Source organism: Oncorhynchus nerka, linkage group LG15 (assembly GCF_034236695.1).
Source record: "Oncorhynchus nerka isolate Pitt River linkage group LG15, Oner_Uvic_2.0, whole genome shotgun sequence".
Classification (NCBI taxonomy): domain Eukaryota; kingdom Metazoa; phylum Chordata; class Actinopteri; order Salmoniformes; family Salmonidae; genus Oncorhynchus; species Oncorhynchus nerka.
The window spans coordinates 75,311,754-75,337,383 of record NC_088410.1 but is presented as its reverse complement, the minus strand read 5'-3'; the positions used below and the strand labels follow the sequence as shown (position 1 = coordinate 75,337,383).

The window sequence follows — 25,630 nt, the reverse complement described above, 5'->3', positions numbered from 1 at the left end:
AGGGTAGTGCGAACAGCCCAGTACATCACTGGGGCCAAGCTCACTGCCATCCAGGACCTCTATACCAGGCAGTGTCAGAGGGTGAGGGCCCTCGGAGTGTGGTGTCAGGAAAATAACCTCACACTCAACGTCAACAAAACTAAGGAGATGATTGTGGACTTCAGGAAACAGCAGAGGGAACACCCCCCTATCCACATCGATGGAACAGTAGTGGAGAGGGTAGCAAGTTTTAAGTTCCTCGGCATACACATCACAGACAAACTGAATTGGTCCACTCACACTGACAGCGTCGTGAAGAAGGCGCAGCAGCGCCTCTTCAACCTCAGGAGGCTGAAGAAATTCGGCTTGTCACCAAAAGCACTCACGAACTTCTACAGATGCACAATCGAGAGCATCCTGGCGGGCTGTATCACCGCCTGGTACGGCAACTGCTCCGCCCTCAACCGTAAGGCTCTCCAGAGGGTAGTGAGGTCTGCACAACGCATCACCGGGGCAAACTACCTGCCCTCCAGGACACCTACACCACCCGATGTTACAGGAAGGCCATAAAGATCATCAAGGACATCAACCACCCGAACCACTGCCTGTTCACCCCGCTATCATCCAGAAGGCGAGGTCAGTACAGGTGCATCAAAGCTGGGACTGAGAGACTGAAAAACAGCTTCTATCTCAAGGCTATCAGACTGTTAAACAGCCACCATTGAGTGGCTGCTGCCAACACACTGTCATTGACACTGACCCAACTCCAGCCACTTTAATAATGGGAATTGATGGGAAATGATGTAAATATATCACTAGCCACTTTAAACAATGCTACCTTATATAATGTTACTTACCCTACATTATTCATCTCATATGCATACGTATATACTGTACTCTACATCATCAACTGCATCCTTATGTAATACATGTATCACTAGCCACTTTAACTATGCCACTTTGTTTACTTTGTCTACATTCTCATCTCATATGTATATACTGTACTCGATACCATCTACTGTATGCTGCTCTGTACCATCACTCATTCATATATCCTTATGTACATATTCTTTATCCCCTTACACTGTGTATAAGACAGTAGTTTTAGAATTGTTAGTTAGATTACTTGTTGGTTATCACTGCATTGTCGGAACTAGAAGCACAAGCATTTCGCTACACTCGCATTAACATCTGCTAACCATGTGTATGTGACAAATAAAATTTGATTTGATTTGATTTGAAGGCCCTAAAAATGGACAGACTCCATCCACCCTAGTCATAGACGCACGGCAAGCGGTACCAGAGCACCAAGTCTAGGTCCAAGAGGCTTCAAAACAGCTTCTACCCCCAAGCCATAAGACTCCTGAACACCTAATCAAATGGCTACCCATACTTTACATTGCACCCCCCTTTTTTACACTGCTGCTATCTGTTGTTATCATCTATGCATAGTCACTTTAATAACTCTACCCACATGTACATATTACCTCAACTAACCTGGTGCCCCCGCACATTGACTCTGTACCGGTACCCCCAACAAACTGCATTGTTGGTTAGGGGCTTGTAAGTAAGCATTTCACTGTAAGGTCTACACTTGTTGTATTTGGTGCATGTGACTATTACAATTTGATTTGATTTGACATGGGTACTATGGTGCCTTGAGTTGGTTGGAACCTCTCCAGCGCACTGACAATGAACAATGATTCCTATTAAGATTGACTTCGAGTGTCCCTGTGTAAGAATTTCCACAACATTCCCATTGGAAATGACAGGCTGTGGTCTATCTTAGTTATAATAATCTTTGGCTATGCCCTGGACCAAAGCTACTGCTGATCAGAGCTACTAGCTTTGCCCTGGACCAGAGCTAGCTAGCTAGTAGCATATAGGTCCTTTTAAAATTCCTAATTCAGTGGGTATGCCCTGGACCAGGGCTAGTGACATATTATACCTCTGGCCCAGCGTGTTAGAGCGCGTGAGCTTTAACATTAGCAGACTAGATGCCCTCAAAACACACCATCTGCAGCTGGATGCTTCTCACCCGCTGTCACGACTTCTGCCGAAGTCGTTGCCTCTCCTTGTTCGGGCGGTGCTCGGCGTTCGACGTCACCGGTCTTCTAGCCATCATTGATCCATTTTTCATTTTCCATTGGTTTTGTCTTGTCTTCCCACACACCTGTTTTCAATCCCATTCATTACCTGTTGTGTATTTAACCCTCTGTTTCCCCTCATGTCTTTGTCAGAGATTGTTTATTGTCAGTGTAGTGTTTTCTGTTGTATAGGTGCGCGATGGGTCTTCGTACCCATATTTGTTTGTTCTTTTCCTGTTTAGTGTTATGGAGCATGTTACTATGACATTATTAAAAGACTCCATTTTACACTCCGTTTGACTCTCCTGCGCCTGACTTCCCTGCCACCTATACACATATGCCTGACACCCGCTTTGACATGAAGTGACTTAAATTGACAATAGTCTGCATTTTCAATATGTAGCCCACTATCCCAGGTTTCCAAGTAGGCTTCCTAGCCCTATAGCTCAAATGTCAGTGTTGGTTCACAGACAGCGAGAGCAGAATACCAATTGTCATTCATTAGGAAAGAAATAATGACATTTATGATGGCCAATTTTGAAACTATTAGGCTTTTTAATGCTTTTCGCATTGTTCTCACTCTGCCTCTCCTACCTCAATTATGTTATGTGTGTTGGTGTCTCAGTCCATTGCATCTTCCTAGCTCAGGCTGTACGTCCCTTGGGAATTAATGGCGGGGAATTGATCTGTTATCATATTTGTGCATTATCTCCAGCAGCTGGTGGATATGCATGGTGCTGTGAGCAATGATAGAAAAATATTAGCCCCAGTAAATGCCACGTCTTTATATCACGTCAGGAACACCTAACCAGAAGCTATAAATATAATGGAGCCTGTCTAGCATGGACACATGTGCACATTACTTATATTTGGTCACAAGGGAAAAAGCGAGAACACTTATTAATTGGATTATAATGCAAGTAGATCATGAAGGATTTGATTCTGGGAAGCTACTTTCTGAATCTACAGCTTTTCTACAGTAGATTTGAAGTAAAGGACACATAACGCATTGGACTGTCTGTCCTCAGTCTTGTGCTCTGATTCTTGGGTGGGAATGTGTGGATTCCCATTCACAGCTTGTAGAGGAACAAGGTTTCAATCAACTGAGATGTTTACGAAACAACCATCATCCCATCATTCATGTGACTGGAAGTTGTGTCAACGTGACCCACTATCCAACGTGACTCACGCTGCCTTGGGTTGAGTTCTGTTGGTTCAAATCAAAAAGTGTTCCTGCTGTTACTTCTCCTTCCATCTGTCAAAACCTTGTCATGTACAAATGGTTAAATGCTGTTGTCTTTCTGTCGAGCTACCATTGTGTATGCTAGGGCATATGTACAGAGGGATAAATATGGAAATGCATCATAATGCTTTGTGTGCCAAGAGGAAATCTCACAAAGCACTTACTGTCATTGTAGAATTATACAAGGGTACAGAAACTGGCAGTTCCTTTTATCTAATGTATTTACTACAAGCAGTAGAATCAACAAAATATTTTAATTTTGAGTTATCACATTAGCTCCTCTGTATGAATTTAATGAATGTCAGTTTGTATTTGGACGTAAAGAACACAATGTCAAATGAACTTAACTCTAAGATCTGTCCAGAGTGTCTCCCTCATTAAAAGTGATGATGTGTTTGTTTTTGGCTTCAGTTTTCGGATGCTATTTCAATTGAAGTTCAGGTCTTTGAGTTGTTACCCCCTCTGGGCATGCCCAAATTAGACGAGTGGTACTAGACGGCTAATGTATAAAAGTGGAATTTGCTGGATTTTGTAGAGTGAGGCTTCCTCAGGTCAGTGTGCATGTGTGAGGTCAGGGGTTTAAGTTGAAAAAACCTCCAGGAGTTCGTTTAGTTTCCCCTGCAGGTTTGGCTGTAAAGCTATCATCTGGTTCTGATGTCTCTTTGGGAAGTCTTGGCCAGTGGTAATAAACAAGTTATCTGAGCAGCGAACACCAGGACTTTGAAATCTCTTTACCGATAGCCTAATTGTTCCTGGATCCAGTTGTGCTCTTTGTTGCTTTTGCATTTTCATCTATACATTTGAACTTGAATTGAGTTATTAGACTGTTGGTAGTGACTGTTTGTGAAAGTCAAATGCAATAGTCAAACTTCACCTTCAAATATTCAGATTTAGATTGTTACTTCCAGCTTTACCTCGTGGGCATTGAATCGAATGGGCAACCATCATTCCTGCAGAATTACAGTTTTTTTTAGGTTTTCTGGGATGGCAGCCCTCTAGAGATTTTGCCCCAATTGAAGTTACTTGCGGAAAAAGGTATTTATCTGTCTCTCCTGTTAACTCGAGAAGTGATCTAACATGATTCCTATTCTACCGCTCTCCCTCCCTCTCCTGAACCTTGTTTTCTCCCTGGATGTCCGCCTTCCGTCACTTTTAATCAACCCTTTTAATTACCGTCACTATCAGTTGCCCTGCGCCTCATTGTCACCTCTGGGACATTCTGCCTGCGAAGGCAAAGCAGGGGGAAACTCCTAAGGGAGTCAGGGGCCTGTGCTTGGGTAATAGCAGGCCTTTGCCAGTCCGTCAGCTGTATTGCCAACTCCTTTCTCTCCCTGCCCGCCGGGCAGCTCCAGAGATGTCGTGATAAATTGATGTTCGCTTCAGCTCAACTGTGCACTCTTAAGTAGAGGAGAGACTGAGTGTATTTGGGCTTCTGTTCAATCAACACTTCCCCAATAGAATGAATCTTTTACAAGGAAAAACTAAGTTAAAGCCTGAGCCGTCTCTTTCATTAAAAATGTACGCCAAGTTGAGAGACAGAAAGAGAAATAGGGTCCAGGCTTCCAGGGAAAGGTTACACCATCTAACTAGTTTACAATTTATTTTGTGCATCAATTACATGTCTTTTACTCAGTTCTTTATAATCTTTGTTTCTTTCCATCCCCTCTCATCAGTGTTCCAGGTAGATATTAGCTATTGTTCTTGTCTCTTATTACGTCTAACTACCCCATGCCTAGTCATTAACATGTTAAACAAACAGTGATATTTCAAGGTTATCTTTGCATTCCTACACATGTCCTTTCCAACATGCTTAGCTTTTTATCCAATGCCCTTATGCTTTGATCTGTCATAGAACCTCGACACACTACATTCATCTTGATGCAATTTGAATTATAGAAACACTTAAGGTAGCTGAGACTAAATATTTAATCTGCCCCACTGCTGAACCAAATCCAATGTTAATTGTTTATGGCATTCATTCGGCATACCACTTGAACATTGTGACATGAGATGTCAAAAAATAGCTATACGTTAGTTTTTTGTTTAAAATGGTCATAATGGCAACGTTTCAATTTACTTTGAAACATTGAACATTGAAACTTTATTTAGAGGTATCGCAATCAATGTCAGACACCTTAAGATACATTGACAGTAAAGCATACATTCATGAACCCAAGTCCTATATACCTTATTGAAAATAAGCATTATTATAACTGACCTCCATACAGACCAACAACCTCTTGTTTTTTTCTCACATACTGCAAATCTGAATATAGATACTGATACTCCCATTCCATGGCCAATGGGTTTACTTACAGGCATCTGAGTTACTGTTTTGAGTGACCGAGGAGTATCATTAGACCTAGGCTGTCTTCAATGAAACTCATCATCTTGTAATCTTCTCCTCCTTGTGTTCCAGCCTCCATCTGTCCTTCTATCCCTCCTTCCATCCCTACCTTCTCTAATTACCAGACCCGGGGACCGTGAGAAGCAAGCGAGGTTGAAGGTAAGTGTATTTATTGCTTCTCTTTGACAATAAAGTTGGCCTGGATCATTGATTTTCCTCCCATGCCCTTTTTTCAAGGGATGTAAGCATGTTGATTACAGATAAAGCCAACAGCAACATTTGTGTTGCTACTGTTGTCTTGTTTTCATGTTGCTCACTGTATGTAGAGAACACTGGGCTAGATAAGTTCAGCCAAGAGGTTGTTTGCTCTGCTCAATGTGTCTCTGGTCATCCTCTCTGCCTCAGCTGCCTCCTACGTAGAGTTACACAGCACTTACACAGGAGGGAGAATAATGCTTTATTTTTCTTTATTGAATCACATGTTTTTAACTAAAACAGTTTCAGTTTGCTTTGAATTACTTATATTTGCTGATGTTCATGCTGGTGACAGTGCTGCTTTGCAAAGCCCTGTATCTTAATAGCAGGCTCTAATAGAACATGCTCTCTCTCCCCACACAGGAAAAAGGGGAGAAATGTTGATGCATATCTGATGTTGGGGATAACAGGGAATGGGAAGCTATTAATGAATAGTGTCATAGGGTGGGTGCTATAGCATGTTAAATCACCATCTGAATGGCATGTATTGGCGGTGCTATATGCCACTCTCTGTGGCCTGTGCTAACTACTGCACAGCTGGTCTTCAATCCCCTGCCTGTCCAGAGGGAGCCATTTCTTAAACTAGCTCTGGTGGATCCAAGCCTAGCCGTGGCGCTGGGGTAGGCCCAGTTAACAGATGTTTGATTTGGACATCTGCCCCTTGCAGCAGTGTATCTTAACCTCCCTCAATGTTTTATTTACCTAGGCCTGCAAATGAACACATCTGGCTGTAAGGCTGTTACCCTCAGGACTAAACTACAGATTAAAATGTACTACTTAGTCCATGAGAAACTTTAAGGAAATCGACCATTGTCATTAATGTAGTCAGAGTTATGTGCACAATATTAGGTCTTGTAGGTTGTGTTCTGCACAGCAGAACTGATTAAAATGGGCAATAATAGCCTGTTTTACTAATCACTGATTGCTGTGGTACATTTGGAGGGCTCTCGAAATGTTTACTGCAAGGGCCCTAACTGGGGTAATTATCACTCATTTAGTGCATTTTGAAATCATAATTGGCATAATAATTTTCATGCAGGAATTCCTTTCTGGGAAACATTTAACTATCACTGTAATATTTAGGGTTTTTATAGCCATGAATTACGCTTGCCCAGATTGAAAACCATCACTGCTTGATTCATACAGGCTGCAGTTTATTATTAGTATTATTATTATTAGCAGAATGTGCAGCTTGGGTTAACATAGAGATTTTGATTAAGATATGTTTGCCTATACTGTATGCGTTGGAATGTCTGTAGAAATCTCTCGCCTTTCTCCCATTTAGGAGCTCAAATAATCCTAAAGTGTCATACCTCATACTGACATTTTCTTTACCCAGGGACCACCAATGCTGCCTGACTCATTTTGATTAGTCTATAGTACATCCCCTTTTGGAGAGCTGCGCTCTGTCTATTGACGTAAACTTGCATTGAGAAAGATGACATTGTCCAAAGCTATTATTTACCCATGCAATACATATCAGAGACTAAGGCTAAGGATTTGTTATTATACCTCTGTTAGCGTCAGAATGTTAACTGATTATTGGTTGTGTGTGTGTTTAGCATCTGTGTTTCCCTGTGTGTGTTGACTGGAATGGACTGCTCCGACCTTTATTATTGAGATGATGGGGATAATCATTTTCCCTCTGCTATGTCTGGGTAATTGCTCATGCCTGGGTGATGGGCCGGACTAATGCAACACCCACATCTGGGAATCGAGGGGGACTTTTACCCACTTGAATAACCTCTTAGACGGCAGCCTCAGTGCACCACAGTTCTGTTTGATCGCTCCAACAGGTCATGTTGACACAACCTGACATTTATTTATTCCTGGGTTGTACTTCAAGTATATGTTTAAGAGCATGTCATGTCATGTCAGTAATAGTAATAGATGTCCCAAAATCTAAATTCAATTAGTTATTTTTGTAATTTAGGTAAGGATGAATTGTTCTAACGTAATGCTGCATGGAAACAGGATTCCAAGGCTCATCTATAGATCTACTCAGGCCCCAAGTACAATCTGTAATGAGAGCACTAGACATTCAACACCACTGAGAAATGGCAGCATTCCATGAATGCACCATGTTGGGTGTTGTTGATGTGGCAGAAAGTGTGTTTAGAGGTACTGTAGTAAAATGGCCGTAACAGGCATTTGAGAATATGATCAGATTCAAAATCACTTTCCGTTGTGTCATTTATCACTATAGCTTTTTGGAGTGGTAATAGATCATCTATAGACATTATTCTGTGTCATGATACATTCAGGAAGGAGATGAAGAATATCTTTGGGGACAGTCAATGGCTCGTTTTGCTTCACTCAGATGTTATTATTTCAAAGTTAGTTTGGACTCTTAAGATTAGAATGCTTGGCAGCTTTATGGCAGGTAATTCCACACTTATTTCAAATGGATCTCTGAAGGCTTCACTTTTATCTTTCTTTTCTCCATTAAACCTCCCTTATAATACATTGGAAGCATATCCAAGTCATTATGTAAAACAGGAGTATGTCTTAAAGTGTAGTTATTAAAATCACCACTTTTAAGTAAAAGGAGATTAAACTTGGTTCTGATGTCAAATAGGTGGTTTATGCATTAACGGCTGCAGCACTTAAATCATGACTAAAAGCTTTCTCCAACTCCAGCAGAAATTCAGATTTTCTATATAACTGTCCATCGCCTATTGAAAACAACATTTTTAACACTCTTCCAGCACATGAAATTAGAGCTGGGGGATTTAGTTTAGGTTTTTAGGATTTTACCAAAGCGGTTTCAGTATTTGCAGATGAGTGAACGGATAATACTGTATGTACTCAGCAATTTTGTTTTAAACTAAACCATGTGTAACTAGTAGGCTTTTACACGTGAAGTTCAGGGATGCAGCCTTTACTTTCAGAGAACACCCATCTGTTCAAAAACAAGCCTACAACTAGACTCTTTCTGTCATGTACTGTGACCGAGGACACCATCAGATTTCTCTGCTTTCCCACTGTGAGTGCAGTTACAGTAATGTCCCTGTTCTCTGCCCAAAATACAATTATTTGTATTGGGAATAATTGTATTGAGAATGTCCAATCTGTGGCCTTTATTTTATTAACTCTATGTCAATAATCCAACAGACAGAGAGGAGGGGACAGGACATTACAGGATAATATGGCCTTGACACAGCCTTCTCACATACACACAAGTCATCTGGAGTGACTCACCAGGACTCCAGGAAGAGGAATGTCTGACATGCAACATGAAAGCCAAGTGATACTTTATAAACACAATAACCAACCATTGTTTGCCAGATCTGGGAAATATCAATTATTTTCAGTCAGTTCCCCTAAGCACTATTACTGTGAGCAGAAGGGGTCTGGGAAAAGCACTGTACATAGACAGATTGGTTTTAGAGATAATTGTGTCTGCTGTGAAAGGATGGTGGCTGGTTTTAAAGAGTGCCTTGCATTTGGAAAACACTGATTATCACACGAGGGGAAGAGTTTTCAGAGTGTGATGACATTAGAATGGATGGCTCTTCCTGTTCAAGGAAATTAGATGACTGTCAGTAGCTTCCCTGGTGCGTTTCTACCTCAGCTTCATATGGGGCCTTCTGGAGAGCTGAATGGAGTCTGAATATCATTACATAGAAAAAGCTCACGCCGTTTCTGCATTATATTTTTTAAGGCATTTGATCCTGAGGCAAACTTCAACATGACATTTTTACGTGCATGCATATTTTTGCGGATGTGTCACTTTGAAATCTTGCTTGGTTCCACATTATTCACAACATACCTGTATAATTAGTAGTGAAGACATCAAAACTATTAAATAACACATATGGAATCATGTAGTATCCCAAAAAAGTATTAAACAAATCCAAATATATTTTAGATTCTTTAAAGTAGCTGCCTTTTTCCTTGATGACAGCTTTGCACACTCCTGGCATTCTCTCAACCAGCTTCATGAGGAATGCTTTTCCAACTTTCTTGAAGGAGTTCCCACTTATGCTGAGCACTTGTTGGCAGCTTTTCCTTCACTCTGCGGTCAAACTCAAACCGAACCATCTCAATTGGGTTGAGGTTGGGTGATTGTGGAGGCCAGTCATCTGATGCAGCACCCCGTCACTATCCTTCTTGGTCAATTAGCCCCTACATAGCCTGGAGGTGTGTTTTGGGTCATTTTCCTGTTGGAAAAACAAATGATAGTCCCACTAAGCGCAAACAGATGGGATAGCGTATCACTGCAGAATGCTGTGGTAACCATGCTGGTTAAGTGTGCCTTGAATTCTAAATAAATCACCAACAGTGTCACCAGCAATGCACCATCACACCACCTCCTCCATGCTTCAAGGTGTGGAACCACACATGCAGAGATCATCCGTTCACCTACTCTGCGCCACAAATCTCAAATTTGTGAACAGATTTCCACCAGTCTAATGTCCATGACTTGTGTTTCTAGCCCAAGCAAGTCTCTTCTTATTATTGGTGTCCTTTAGTAGTGGTCTCTTTGCAGTAATTCGACCATGAAGACCTGATTCACTCAGTCTCCTCTGAACAGTTGATGTTGAGATGTGTGACTTGAACTCTGTGAAGCATTTATTTGTCTGCAATCTGAGGCGCAGTTAACTCTAATGAATTTATTCTCTACAGCAGATGTAACTCTGGGTCTTACTTTCCTGTGGTGGTCCTCATGAGAGCCAGTTTCATCATAGCGCTTGATGGTTTTTGCGACTGCACTTGAAGAAACTTTCAAAGTTCTGGAAATCTTTCCGAATTGACTGACCTTCATGTCTTAAGGTATTGATGGACTGTCATTTCTCTTTGCTTATTTGAGCTGTTCTTGCCATAATATGGACTTGGTCTTTTATCAGTATGGACTTGGTCTTTTATCAAATAGGGCTATCTTCTGTATACCACCCCTACCTTATCACAACACAACTGATTGGCTCAAACGCAGTAAGAAGAATATACATTTCACAAATTAACTTTTAACAAGGCACACCTGTTAATTGAAATGCATTCCAAGGGTCTACCTCATGAAGCTGGTTGAGAGAATGCCAAGGGTGTGCAAAGCTGTCATCAAGGCAATGGGTAGCTACTTTGAAAAATCTCAAATATATTTTGATTTGTTTAGCACTTTTTTGGTTACTACATGATTCCATATGTGTTATTTCATAGTTTTGATGTCTTCACTATTTACTCCGGACGTGCTGACCTGTTGCACCCTCGACAACCACTGTGATTATTAGTATTTGACCCTGCTGGTCATCTATGAACATTTGAATATCTTGGCCATTGTCACACCCTGACCTTAGAGAGTCTTTTTATTTCTCTATTTGGTTCGGTGGGGTGTGATTTGGGTGGGCATTCTAGTTTTTCTATTTCCTTTGTTGGCCGGGTATGGTTCCCAATCAGAGGCAGCTGTCTCGTTGTCTCTGATTGGGGATCATACTTAGGCAGCCTTTTTTCCACCTTTAGTTTGTGGGATCTTGTTTGTGTGTAGTTGCTTTCTGCACTGCATGTAACGTTACGCTACTTTTTGTATTTTGTTGTTTTTTCGGTGTCATTTAAATAAGAGTACAATGTACGCCTACCACGCTGCACCTTGCTCCAATCCATCTCTAAATGATCGTGACAGCCATGTTCTGTTATAATCTCAACCCGGCACAGCCAGAAGGGGACTGGCCACCCCTCATAGCCTGGTTCCTTTCTATTTCTTCCTAGGTTCTGGCCTTTTCCAGGGAGTTTTTCCTAGCCACCGTGCTTCTACACCTGCATTGCTTGCTGTTTGGGGTTTTAGTCTGGGTTTCTGTACAGCACTTTGAGATATCAGCTGATATAAGAAGGGCTTTATAAATACATTTGATTTGATTCACTATTATTCTACAATGTAGAAAATTGTAAAAAATAAAGAAAAATCCTTGAATGAGTAGGTGTGTCCAAACTTTTGACTGGTACTGTATGTATGTATGTGAATTCGGCCCTTGGGTCGACAGTTGGGGAACCCTGCACTAGTGTATAATGTGTTCATTTGTGTGAAACAAACGGAAATACACAAGACACTTGAGAATTCTGTTTAGCTTTTTATGATCATAAAAATGTTCTTGCTAAGTGCATCCCACATTCATTTATAAGGCTGTGCCTCATCAATAAAGGTAGTTGTCGTCCCCCCCCCCCCCCCCCTCTCCTTTTGTTGCTGGACTCTAGCGTGTTGGCTCATAAACAGAGGGAAGTATCCTCTCTTGACCACAGCTTAAGTGAAATCATTGTCTTCCCTTTCATGAGCGGCCACATTGTTTTCTGCTTTGCCTTTGATGCGGGTGCTCTTTGTGGAGGATGCAAGCGCAGCCCCACCTGTAGAGCTGTCCAGATAAATGGCAAGAGCCAGGAGTGGGCGTGCGTCCTCTCGCCATCTGCGTGTTATCGGTGAGGACACCCCTCTCCTGCGGGGCATTGTCAGTACCATCTCCCTCAAGGAGCTGAGCCAGGCAGACTCCACTGAGCCTCAGGTGCTATTCACACTACTTTTGTAAGTAAACCAAGATAAACCACAGCCTGTTGTTTCAAATGGGAACAGATTAGTCAGTGCGCAGAACAAGCAAGTAGGTGGCCAGAGCCAGTCACAAGCTAGGGAGATCCTATTAGCACATTCTAGCAAACATTTGCATATTTCTGTTAGTGAACGCCTACTCTTTTTTAAAACTTTGACAAAGGGTAAAGTCTGCAAAACTAGTCCACTCTGTTCATAACAGATTCTAGTTTTGTGAACAGAACTTTGAGATCAAATGTTTCATTGAGGAGAAAATTCGCAGAATGTCAGCCAAAATCCATCTCGTTCCATCTTCCCCACTGTCGGCTACTGTGTTCTGTATTCGGAGGGGATGTAAGGCCTATAAACAACATATGGAGGGATCACTCACTGTGAGAAGTAGTCTGCACATGATCTGCAGTTAAACAAAGAGAGCATTGTGCATCGTTCCATGTCAGCTCATTAGAAGATGGTATGAAACCATTACAATCCTATACGCCACAATTTTGATGTGAGTTTTATATTCAGTCACTTTTTCTTTCTCAGTGGCATAGATGGTTTTAGATGTGTAGAATTGTGATAACTGTAACTCAGTTAAAGAGTTGTTCTGGGTGTGTTTTATTGTTCCACTGTTGTTATTTGTAGGAGAGGACTATGCAAAGGATAATCAGCGAGATGCGTTCTATGGAAAATAATGTGTTCCACATTGTGCTAGCGGAGTGAAACTAATTTTCCAGAGAACGCATAGAGCCACGAGTTGAATATCCCTTTTATACAGTGGCTATAATTTAACACGTGCCACTAGAAATGTGTTCATTGGCAGGTAGAAATTTCTTCAACATCCACTGAAGTAGCTAGCAAGTTTACTAATTAGCTATAATAGTTGCCTTGGTAACTAAACAAACAGACTTGCTAGTTAGCTAAGCAAACTGTTTTGGGGGGAGGGTTGTGTGGGGTTTTGGGAGAGAAGTGTGTTTTTCCCCCTGAATTACATTTGCTCTGCTGCTCATATTTTCCCTATAAACACAGGGCAGCCAACTTTTGAAAGCTTTGAGTGAGGATTTGCTACGTGAATTTCATTGCCCCCTAGCACAACACCTAGACGGGGTAAAATTGGACTACTTTAAAGCTAATTTCCTGCAATTCTACGTATCTTTTACATGGCTTAGGCCTATGACCAGGATGGGCATTTTGTAAAGAAAAAAACACAGGTCAGGTGTATTCAGGATGCTTTGAACATTAAATAAACACTCAAAATTGGACAACTTTGTTACTTTGCGATTTTGGGGAATTCATTTTAAAGTATGCAAAAATCTTTAAAACATTTTTTAGGTGGTTTAACACTTTATTCAGACAGTAATGAAGTGAGATGGAGATGCCGGCAAATGCTAGAAACAGTGGGAGGGTTGGAAGCAGGGATTGATCCCTGTTCTCAGGTGGAAAGTTCTGGAAAGTGCTTTGCACAGGAAATATTAATAGGTGATGGCAGCGGGTCAACAAATCATAGATTTCAATCTTCTTGTCCATAGACTGATTTCAAGGTAAGGACACAACATTTTGTATTTATTAATTTGGGTGAACTATCTCTTTTTTTAAAATAGGTCTGGAAGAAATTCCTGCTTGCTCTCCAGGAGGGTTGGCCACCTCTGGTCTATGTTTACCAAGTGCTGGGTGTTTGAAAATGTTCTTGTTATAACAATTTAATTTCTCAATCACCAAACCTTCAAGAAAAATCTAATGGACCAATATTCCGGTGGTTTAAAGATCCTTGACATAGTCTTACTCTACAAAGACAAAATATGATTTGTGTAGTAGTTGTCTAGCATGTGCACAATACTAAAATGTCCAAAATGATGTTTGATTCCTGGAGCATTTAATATCCAAAGCTTATGTGTATGACATATTCAAAACTGTCCACGAAGGCCTGCAAAAATACATAGCCTCATATAATTCATTTTCAACAACACAAGTAGGCATATGAGATTTCAAATATGTGATTACACTGGTAAAATTGGGAAGAAATTGAATAATAAGTGTGGGGAATAACATTCCTGTTCTTGCTGACAAGCACAGTAATTACCATATATTTTAGCCCATTAAGAATGAGAATTGTTCCACTGATCAGTCTAAATAAAGTAAATAGATAACATCTCCAGAAGACAAGATTACTTTCATCTGCCCCTAAACCCTAACCAAATAAATGTTATATTTATTGTATAGAATCAGACTTTGTATAGAATCAAACTTAAATTTTTCGGTTCACAATCTATTTGACTAAATCATTTTCATAGTTATAAATCAGCTCACTTTACCAAACTTCCCCGATAAAACATATTATAGGTCTTTCTGCTGCCGTTTTTTTGTCACAACCTTAATTAATGCCAATCACCAAACAAGTGGACTAATGCAAGTGTGGATTACATTGACTATAGGACATTCTGTCAAAGGGCTGCATTCTGCAATAGTGACAGGAGTAAAAGCAACCACATTTTGTTGACATTGTACATAAAACAGCCTTACCATGCTACTCTTATTACAGTTTTATAAACTCCACAGCGAACGTTCTCGCTCTGCATTCAGCTCCGCTCTTATCTTGAGGGGTGTTTCTTTAAAACATGCATTCAATCCCATTGATCCCTTACAGAACTAGACCAATGATATGCTTCAATGTGCTGCAGTTCACCGTGCAGGACAATGATAAAGGTTTTGCTCGTGATGTTAAATTGCAAGCGCAAATGCTCCGATTCTAAAACGATTTGGAGCACAGTTGAACAGTTGAACGAATTTGAAAAATAAAAGCAGTAATTTTCAATGCGGTGTGCCGTGAGAGCGGGAGAAGAGGGTCAAATGCATGTGTCTCACAGACAATGCGTGAGAGTTGGCAGCTCTGTAAACAATGGCTCTATTTACTTTTGTTATTACCCTATGATACGAAGGCACTGTGTCCTGGCGCTCAGACTGACTCCGACAGTTGAGCTTGAGGTGAGGAAGACTGTTTCAGGTCTACCAGAGTTAGTCCTATAATTGAACAAAATAATGCTTATCTTTATCAAAAATTGAAAATTAACGAATTAACCACCTTCTGTATGGTTTTATCTGTATAGCAGATGCAGTATCCATCTGACATAAAGAAATGCATGTCAGTGTTGCAGCATGCCACTGGCATATCTCTATCTCTGGGGTTAGGCCTAAGCTCCTCTTCCCATACATAGGCTATATATACAGTGCATTCAGAAAGTATTCAGACCCCTTTACCTATTCCACATTTTGTTTAGTTACTTATTCTAAAATGGATGAAATCAAACGTCAATCGACACACAATACTCAATAATGACAAAGCGAAAACATGTTTTTAGAAATGTTTACAAACGTATTAAAAACAGATACCTTATTTACAGAAGTATTCTGTGACTCATAATTGAGCTCAGGTGCATCCTGTTTCCATGGATCATCCTTGAGATGTTTCTACAATCCATCTGTGGTAAATTCAATTGATTGGACACGATAGCAGCGGGCAAAAGGCTGTCTATATAAGGTCCTACAGTTGACAGTGTATGCCAGAGCAAAAACCAAGCCATGAGGTTGAAGGAATTGTCCGTAGAGCTCTGAGACAGGATTGTGTCTAGGTACAGATCTGAGGAAGGGTACCAAAACAATTCTGCAGCATTCAAGACTGTTGGAAAAGCATTCCAGGTGAAGCTGGTTAAGAGAATGCCAAGCTGCCATCAAGGCAAAGGGTGGCTACTTTGAAGAATCTAAAATCTAAAAAAATACATCTGTTACAAAACACCAAAAAGTTGAATGACATTCTGAGATTGTCAAGCCAAGCCTTCGATACTGGGTAAGCCTACAACGTAGGGAGGGATGTATTCTCTGTTTGTCTAGATTGACATAGTCTATTTATTGTGGTGTTGAAAACACAAACATGATATTGAAGTGCCCAAAGTCAGTATGCTTTGTTTATTGGCTGTGCGGTACATTGCACAGAAACCTGTTGGTGGAAATTGTGTTGCATATACTTTGTGTAGTTATATAAATATGGCATCAAATTGTTGAAATTAGATTCCCCCCTAGCTGATCATTGTCTTTAGCCGGCTCGTCTGTGGTGGTCAGTGAACCTTCTGGCCCGTAGCCCTGTGTAGCATCGACTGGGCCACAAAAGCATGCTGAAGTGGCAAAGTCTATATCCATGTTTTTAAACACAGGGACGCTACAGTTATTGTTATTTATCGTGGTAAACATTATTTTGAGTTCATCTGAGGGGGAGGGTGTTAAATACATTTTACAGTATAAGGTGAGGTTCATGTGAAAATATTTGTAACTTTGGAGAGAGGAGTACATTTTGTTTTTATGACACCTTGAGTTGGACCAGCCCCTCCAGCCCAGTAAATGTTGATCTGTCCCTAAGAATTAATTATAGCCATTGAATTCTACCGTGCTGATATACCGTGTGATTATAGGGAAATAATGTACGCTCTAGAATGCCCTTCAAGGCAATTAGAAATGAGTATTCAACAATGCCATGGTATAATTCTACATTGAGTTCTAGCATCAAATGTCAAGGCTGTCAGTGTTGTCCTTCCTCTTTTGCTAGTCAGGGCCTTAAGGTATGAAGATGAGAAGCACAGTTGGCAGAGGAGCGCAGTTGTAGCTGTCAGACTGACTGCGGTTAAAATAGGACTGGCTTTATGAATACTAAACAACAGCTTTCAGCAGATAACTATACAATGTGTTCCCTGCTAAGCACTAGAGCTCCTCGTTACAGAACAGACGAGGACGTGGCTGTTGTTTTCAATGCAACGCATTTCAGCAGGGCCTTTTACCATTGTGAGTTCCACTCTACAGAATATGTCACTGTTCCTTTAAGGAATACAAGTATTGTTATAAGTTGCACTTAAACAATGTTTAGGCATGAACTGGATGGACTAAAGACATACAGACCCAGTTCTAGTGTTGATGGGTTGAGACAATCCCTCTCTATTCTCAAATGTACTGTAGTTATGTTGGGTTGGACTCTTGGTGCACTTGGTACTTCTGTGTTACATTACACGTGTTTTAATTAAACAGTGATGTTTTCCTATGTGAAATAATGGACTGCACATCTTTACATTTCAGACAGTATCTGCTAGTCTCTCTTGCACTGTGTGACTCCCATCCACTTTTAAAAAAATTTGCTGAACAAATTTGCTTTAAAACTCTGCATTAATGGTCAAATATGGATCCTTTCAGTCTAATATCCAAACTGCTCCTCCCATTAGGGTGAATGGGTAATTATATAAATTGTACAGAGTGGTCCGCTCCACAGATGCAGCTCAGGTCAAATCAATAGGCTTTGTCTGATGGTAATGTGTGCCTTTAGTAACATGACTCAGCCAATGGATTGATTACCACTCAATGTGTATCAGCCTATGGACTGCAGTCAGACAGAATCTTGTTATATTCGGAATGCGCTTTCCCCTACAATGTACACTACAGTAATGTCTGGACAACAATGTAAGCAATGTTATTTTTATTAGAAAAAAAGTAACATTCCAGACTTAGTAACTTGAGAGAGAAGGAAAGCAGCGGTGATAGTTGAGCACCACCTTGTCCTTTTCTCAACGGGAAAGGACACAGAGGGCAGACGGGAATGTTCCCCAGGGTCTCCTCCCACAGAGTAGTGGGTATCACAGGCACACAGTCAAGGCGCTGGGCCTCTCACTTGTAATAGGTTGTATCTATATAATGGATTGCATTTATATAGCCCTTTTCACATGGTCTCAAAGCGCTTTATAGTATATTGTGAGGGGAAAAGTGGCCTCACCAACAATGTGTAACACCCACCCTTAGACCCACGGTGGTTTCCTGCCCTTTCCTCAGATGGAGACTGACATGATTCTCTCAGTGAGAATTCTGATAATAGAAACTCAGAGGGAAAGAGATAATCACAGAAATTAACATTCAAACATTAAGCTTCCCTTTTGCCTTGGATTGATTTCAGTGCACTGTTTACATTAAACTAAGCATTTCAAATAGGATTCTAAAACACTTAGTTGTCTAGTCCTATAGGGGGAAAGGTGTGATTGACCAGTTGACTTGATCACCACAACAAACCTGTGGAGGACAAGTTCAACATTTATTGCAGACAGGTCGCTAATAAGGTGTAGTTGTGGCTCCGTTGAGGCCCAGTTCCCTACGGCATCACTGTATCACTACACTACACTGTTTTATTACGGTCTGTACAGGCCAGGCTGCACACATTTCATACCGCCTCTTCACACACAAAGGAAATGGATCTCAAAATGCATCACCTTTATGGTTACGTTTTGCTTTCTCTATTTGTAAGACAATGGTTTCATTCTTCATAGAGAAAAAAGTACTGTGATCAAATGACTATTGTGTATAACGTAAACAACTGCATGTTATGGCAGAGGGTGAAGGTTTCCATGCCCCCCATCAAACACCCCCGGGCCTTTTAGCAGCGTACAGCCAGGTCTTATTGAACTGATTTGGTTTATGTCTTTAGTTGCCCTACAGTTCTAACAACCACTGAACTGTCATCCTTCTGATTTTGTGACTGTGAATACTTTATTCACATTTTCATGCTTTTCATTCACAATAAATTCATTCTGTGATATTGTCTACAAACAATAATAATTGTTGAGCCATAGAATAGAAGCTCTCTATGAAATCATTGATACTTTCAGTGTTTGTCAAACCAGGGTCCTGGGCATCAATGTTATCCATGAAAGGCTCTGTGTTGTCTGAGGCTGTTGTGGTCATTACGACACAGTACGACACATCTCCTTCGCACAGAGTTGATCAGGCTGTTGACTGTGGCCTGTGGAATGTTGTCCGACTCCTCTTCAATGGCTGTGCGAAGTTGCTGGATATTGGAGGGAACTGGAACACATAGTCGTACATGTCGATCCAGAGCATCCCAAACATGCTCAATGGGTGACATGTCTGGTGAGTATACAGGCCATTGAAGAACTGGGACATTTTCAGGTGTACAGATCCTTGCGACATGGGGCTGTGCATTATCATGCTGAAACATGAGGTGATGGCGGCGGCTGAATGGCACACCAATCAGCATCAGGATCTCGTTAAGTTATCTCTGTGCATTTAAATTTCCATTGATAAAATGCAATTGTGTTCGCTGTCCGTAGCTTATGCCTGCCCCTACCATTGCCCCATGGGGTTCTCTGTTCACAACGTTGACGTCAGCAAACCGCTCGCCCACATGATGCCATACACGTGGTCTGCGGTTGTGAGGCCAGTTGGACGTACTGCCAAATTCTCTAAAATGACGTAGGAGGTGGCTTATGGTAGAGAAATTAACATTAAATTATCTGGCAAGCGCTATGGTGGACATTCCTACAGTCAGCATGCCAATTGCACTCTCCCTCAACTTGAGACATCTGTGGCATTGTGTTGTGTGACAAAACTGCACATTTTAGAGTGGCCTTTTATTGTCCCCAGCACAAGGTGCACCTGTGTTGTGATCATGATGTTTAATCAGCTTATTAATATGCCACACCTGTCAGGTGGATGGATTATCTTGGCAAAGGAGAAATGCTCACGAACAGGGATGTAAACAAATTTGTGCACAAAATCTGAGAGAAATAAGCGTTCTGTGTATGGAACATTTCTGTGATATTTTATTTCAACTCATGAAACATTAGACCAAGACTTTACATGTTGGGTTTATATTTTATTTCAATGTAGAAAAAGCAAACACTGAAGAAACATGGTTAGCTTAACACGTTCTGTTAGCCACCCTTTCTGTGAGTTTATAAAGCATTGTAGCTAGGTATATTAATATAGAGGAGTAGTTTGTGTAGTAAACGATGCTTTACTAAAGTATCCCCCCCACCCCCCCCCACACACACATTTTGTTATGTTACAGCCTTATTGATTAAATAAAAAATATTCCTCATCCAACAACACACAATACCCCATAATGACAAAGCAAAATGAAAACAGGTTTTAAACAGAAATACCTTATTAACATAAGTATTCAGACCCTTTGTTATGAGACTCTTTGTTATAATTGATCTCAGGTGCATCCTGTTTCCATTGATCATCCTTGAGATGTTTCTAAAACATGATTGGAGTTTACCTGTAGTAAATTAAATTGATTGGACATGATTTGGATAGGCACACACCTGTATATACAGTTGGCGTCATTTAAACTCGTTTTTCAACCACTCCACAAATTTCTTGTTAGCAAACTATAGTTTTGGCAAGTCGGTTAGAACATGTACTTTGTGCATGACACAAGTAATTTTTCCAACAATTGTTTACAGACAGATTATTTCACTTATAATTCACTATCACAATTCCAGTGGGTCAGAAGTTTACATACACTAAGTTGATTGTGCCTTTAAACAGCTTGGAAAATTCAATTTGAGTCAATTGGAGGTGTACCTGTGGATGTATTTCAAGGCATACCTTCAAACTCAGTGCCTCTTTGCTTGACATCATGGGAAAATCAAAAGAAATCAGCCAAGACCTCCGAAAAAAAATTGTAGACCTCCACAAGTCTGGTTCATCCGTGGGAGAAATTTCCAAACGCCTGAAGGTACCACGTTCATCTGTACAAACAATAGTACCGCTCAGGAAGGAGAGGCATTCTGTCTCCTAGAGATGAACATTCTTTGGTGGGAAAAGTGCAAATCAATCCCAGAACAGCAGCAAAGGACCTTGTGAAGATGCTGGAGGAAACGGGTACAAAAATATCTATATCCACAGTAAAATTAGTCCTATATCGACATAACCTGAAAGGCCGCTCAGCGAGGAATAAGCCACTGCTCCAAAACCGCCATGAAAAAGCCAGACTACAGTTTGCAACTGCACATGGGGACAAAGATCTTACTTTTTGGAGATATGTTCTCTGGTCTGATGAAACAAAAATAGAACTGTTTGGCCATAATGACCATGATTATGTTTGGAGGAAAAAGGGGGTAGGCTTGCAAGCCGAGGAACACCATCCCAACTATGAAGCCCGGGGGTGGCAGCATCATGTTGTGGGGGTGCTTTGCTGCAGGAGGGACTGGCACACTTCACAAAATATATGGCACCATGAGGCAGGAAAATTATGTGGATATATTGAAGCAACATCTCAAGACATCAGTCTGGAAGTAAAAGCTTGGTCGCAAATGGATCTTCCAAATGGACAATGACCCCAAGTATACTTCCAAAGTTGTGGCGAAATGGCTTAAGGAAAACAAAGTCAAGGTATTGAAGTGGCCATCACAAAGCCCTGACCTCAATCCCATAGAAAATGTGTGGGCAGAACTGAGAAAGCGTGTGCGAGCAAGGAGGCCTACAAACCTGACTCAGTTTCACCAGCTCTGTCAGGAGGAAAGGCCAAAATTCAATCAACTTATTGTGGGAAGCTTGTGGAAGTCTACCCAATATGTTTGACCCAAGTTAAACAATTTAAAGGCAATGCTACCAAATACTAATTGAGTGTATGTAAACTTCTGTCCCTTTTGGGAATGTGATGAAAGACATAAAAGTTGAAATCAATCATTCTCTCTACTATTATTCTGACATTTCACATTCTTAAAATAAAGTGGTGATCCTAACTGACCAAAGACATAGTGGTCGCCATCATTCTTAAATGGAATGGAAGAAGTTTGGAACCACCAAGACTCTTGCTAGAGCTGGCGGCCTGGCAAAACTGAGCAATTAGGTTAGAAGGGCCTGGGTCAATCTGACAGAGCTCCAGAGTTCCTCTGTGAAGATGGGAGAATCTTCCAGAAGGACAACCATCTCTGCTGCACTCCACCAATAGGCCTTTATGGTACAGTGGCCAGAGGGAAGCCACTCCTCAGTAAAAGGCACATGAAAGCCTGCTTGGAATTTCCAAAAGGCACCTAAAGGACTCGCAGACCATGAGAAACAAGATTCTCTGGTCTGTTGAAACCAAGATTGAGGTTTTCGGCCTGAATGCCAAGCGCCACATCTGGAGGAAACCTGGCATCATCCCTATGCATGGTGGGGACAGCATCATGCTGTGGGGATGTTTTTCAGTAGCAGGGACTGGACACTAATCAGGATCGAGGGAAAGATGAACAGAGCAGTACAGAGAGATCATTGATGAAAACCTGCTACAGAGCACTCAGGACCTCCCCTTCCAACAGGACAACGACCCTAAGCACACAGCCAAGACGGCGTAGGAGTGGCTTTGGGACAAGTCTCTGAATGTCCTAGCCAGAGCTAGGACTTGAACCCGATCGAACATCTCTGGAGAGAGCTGAAAATAGATGTGCATCGGTTCTCCCCATTCAACCTGACAAAGCTTGAGAGGTTCTGCAGATAAGAATGGGAGAATCTCCCCAAATACAGGTGTGCCAATCTTGTATCGTCATTCCAAAGAAGGCTTGAGGCTGTAATCGTTGCCAAAGGTGCTTCAGCAAAGTGATATATCAGTATTGTTTTATTTTTATTAATTTGCAAAAATGTCTAAACCTGTTTTTGATTTGTCGTTACGGGTTATTGTGTGTAGTTTGATTGGGGGGGGGGTTTAATCCATTTTACAACGTAAAAAATGTGGAAAAAGTCAAGGGGTCTGAATACTTTCCGAATTCACTGTATAAATCTTCTTCGGGATAGGGGGCAGCATTTTCTATTTGGGATAAATAGTGTGCCCAATTTCAACTTCCTGCTACTCATCCCCAGAATATAAGATATGCATATTATTAGTAGATTTGATTAGAAAACACTCTGAAGTTTCTAAAACTGTTTGAATCATGTCTGTGAGTATAACAGCACTTATGTAGCAGGCAAAACCCAGAGGACAAACCATTCAGATTGTTTTTTGAGGTCACTGTCAATTCAATGAGGTTTCACTGAGAAACTAGATTTCTAAGGGACTTGTTTGCAGTTCCTACCGCTTCCACTGGATGTCACCAGTCTTTAGAAATTGGTTGAGGTTATTCCTTTGTGTAATGAAGAAGTACGGCCATCTTGAATGAGTGTCATTTGAAGTGTACTTTTTGAGAGAGGTGCATGACTTGAAAAGTAGCGTCAGTTTGTTGTCTTCCTGTATTGAACACAGATAGTCCCGTCTTCAATTTGATCGATTATTAACGTTTCAGAATACCTAAAGTTGTATTACAAAAGTAGTTGGAAATGTTTTGGAAAAGTTTACAGGTAACTTTTGAGATATTTTGTAGTGACGTTGCGCAAATTGGAAGCTGTGTTTTTCTGGATCAAATGCGCCAAATAAATGGACATTTTGGATATATCGACGGAATTAATCGAACAAAAGGACCATTTGTGATGTTTATGGGACACATTGGAGAGCCAACAAAAGAAGCTCGTCAAATGTAAGGCATGATTTATATTTTATTTCTGCGTTTTGTCTTGCGCCTGCAGGGTAGAAATATGCTACTCTCTTTGTTTACTGTTGTGCTATCATCAGGTAATAGCTTCTTATACTTTCAGCGAAAAGCCTTTTTAAAATCTGACATGTTGGCTGGATTCACAACGAGTGTAGCTTTAATTTGGTGTCTTACATGTGTGATTTAACGAAAGTTTGATTTTTAAAATATTTGGCTCTCTGCATTTTCCCTGGATATTGGCCAAGTAGGACACGACTGTCCTGCCTATCCCAGAGAGGAGAAGGAACCATTATATACTATAAATGCTTGTAGCATGTTTTTATAGTTCACCGTGAGGTGATAGGCTCTGCAAGCGTGTTAGTGCATTATAAACAAGAGGCTCATAGAAGGGTTACTGGAATATGCTTTTTATTTGATTAACTTTTTATGCTCTCAAACATACAAGTTCATTGATTCACTACTGAGGGTCATGACAAAACCAATACAGGAACATGTGTATTATATCTTTGTCTGTTCCCTTTTAGGGTGTCAATATGGTATTTCATACACGTCAGATCGACAGGCTCGTATTAATCTAGACTCTACTTCCACATTCCTATTCCATATAATCCTGTCAGGCATATAGTTGGACTGAAAGTAGCCCTATGGGTTATGCCACAACAAAATTATGTGGTTAGTTTTCTAAAGGTATGAATAGGCTTTTATTGTGCAACATAATGCTCTCTTGCCTAGTATATCAGAGAACAGGACAAGTATCATAGATTGAATGTGGGCATGTTCACCAAGGTCACTGCGTCCATAAAAAGGTTGTTTCAGAGATGCAATCTGCTGCAAACAACATGCATAGGTTGGTTAGTGACCCGTTTAATTGTCTAATGCTCAGGCTTCATAAACCATGTCTGTCAAGCCTCTTGTTTACTGTCTGACTAGCAATGACATTTCATCTATTTTAACCAGGTCAATTTCAAAACTTTTAGTAGTAAGAAGGTATGTGTTAGCGACAGCAGCACCATGTTCTATGAACAGAAATTCTGTTTGTATTGCGTTTGCATGTATAGCATTCAAGTCACTATGACGCAATAAACCATGGATGAAATACACTTTGCATGCATTATAAACAGGGGCGCAACTTTGGTTGGTTTTAGAAGTGGGGGGACAAAGTTTTTTATATATATATTTTTTATCCAATTGGATAAATACTCCAAACAGCCTACTCGACCGCTCGGAGGCGTCCGCATGGTCATAAATCACACTATTGCCTCGTTTGGTATCACATTCCAATGATAAAACAAAAATTAAATTTCAGAATGTGGGGAGGGACATGTCACCCCTGTCCCCAGTGAAAGTTGCACCCCTGATTATAAATACAGGTAGATACCAACACTTTTTAAATGAACTCTTTCATGTTGGACTAAGCAGGCCCTCCTGCACCAATTTGTAAGTCGCTCTGGATAAGAGCGTCTGCTAAATGACTTAAATGTAATGTTAAATGTTTGCTTTGTGAGTTTCCCTGCCCATCAGTATTTGGGCTATTCATAGCCCTAATCAGCCAAATGGATGTGGAGTGGCTCTCTGGCTACCTGGATAATGACCTGTAATGCACTGTACAACTCACCTGTAGTCACCCTGCCTCACACACACCAACTAGATGTATCTGAATCCAGCTGAATACATGCCACTGTTTTACATTCCCCATTGTGTGCATTATCAAGGTTTGCAAGAAAATGAAAAGCATATAAATATAAATGGATGAACATGAAGTAAACCCGATGAAGGCGTTGACATTTTTAAAAGGGAATGTATTTATTTAGTTTCAACATCTCTCAGACCTATGATTACTTCAGGGAAAGAAGATTACTAGAACAAGTCCATGGAGAG

General features: G+C 40.8%; 1 protein-coding gene across 3 annotated transcripts in view; it reads left to right on the top strand.

The window, feature by feature from the left end:
- fhit (fragile histidine triad diadenosine triphosphatase) overlaps positions 1-25,630 on the top strand; it is a 312,154-nt gene that overhangs the window by 16,876 nt on the left and 269,648 nt on the right. For all 3 annotated transcript variants that reach the window (XM_065001901.1, XM_029683571.2, XM_029683570.2), the window contains exon 3: positions 5,729-5,815. The gene's annotated coding sequence lies outside the window, so the exon portion shown is untranslated. The remainder of the gene's footprint in view (positions 1-5,728; positions 5,816-25,630) is intronic.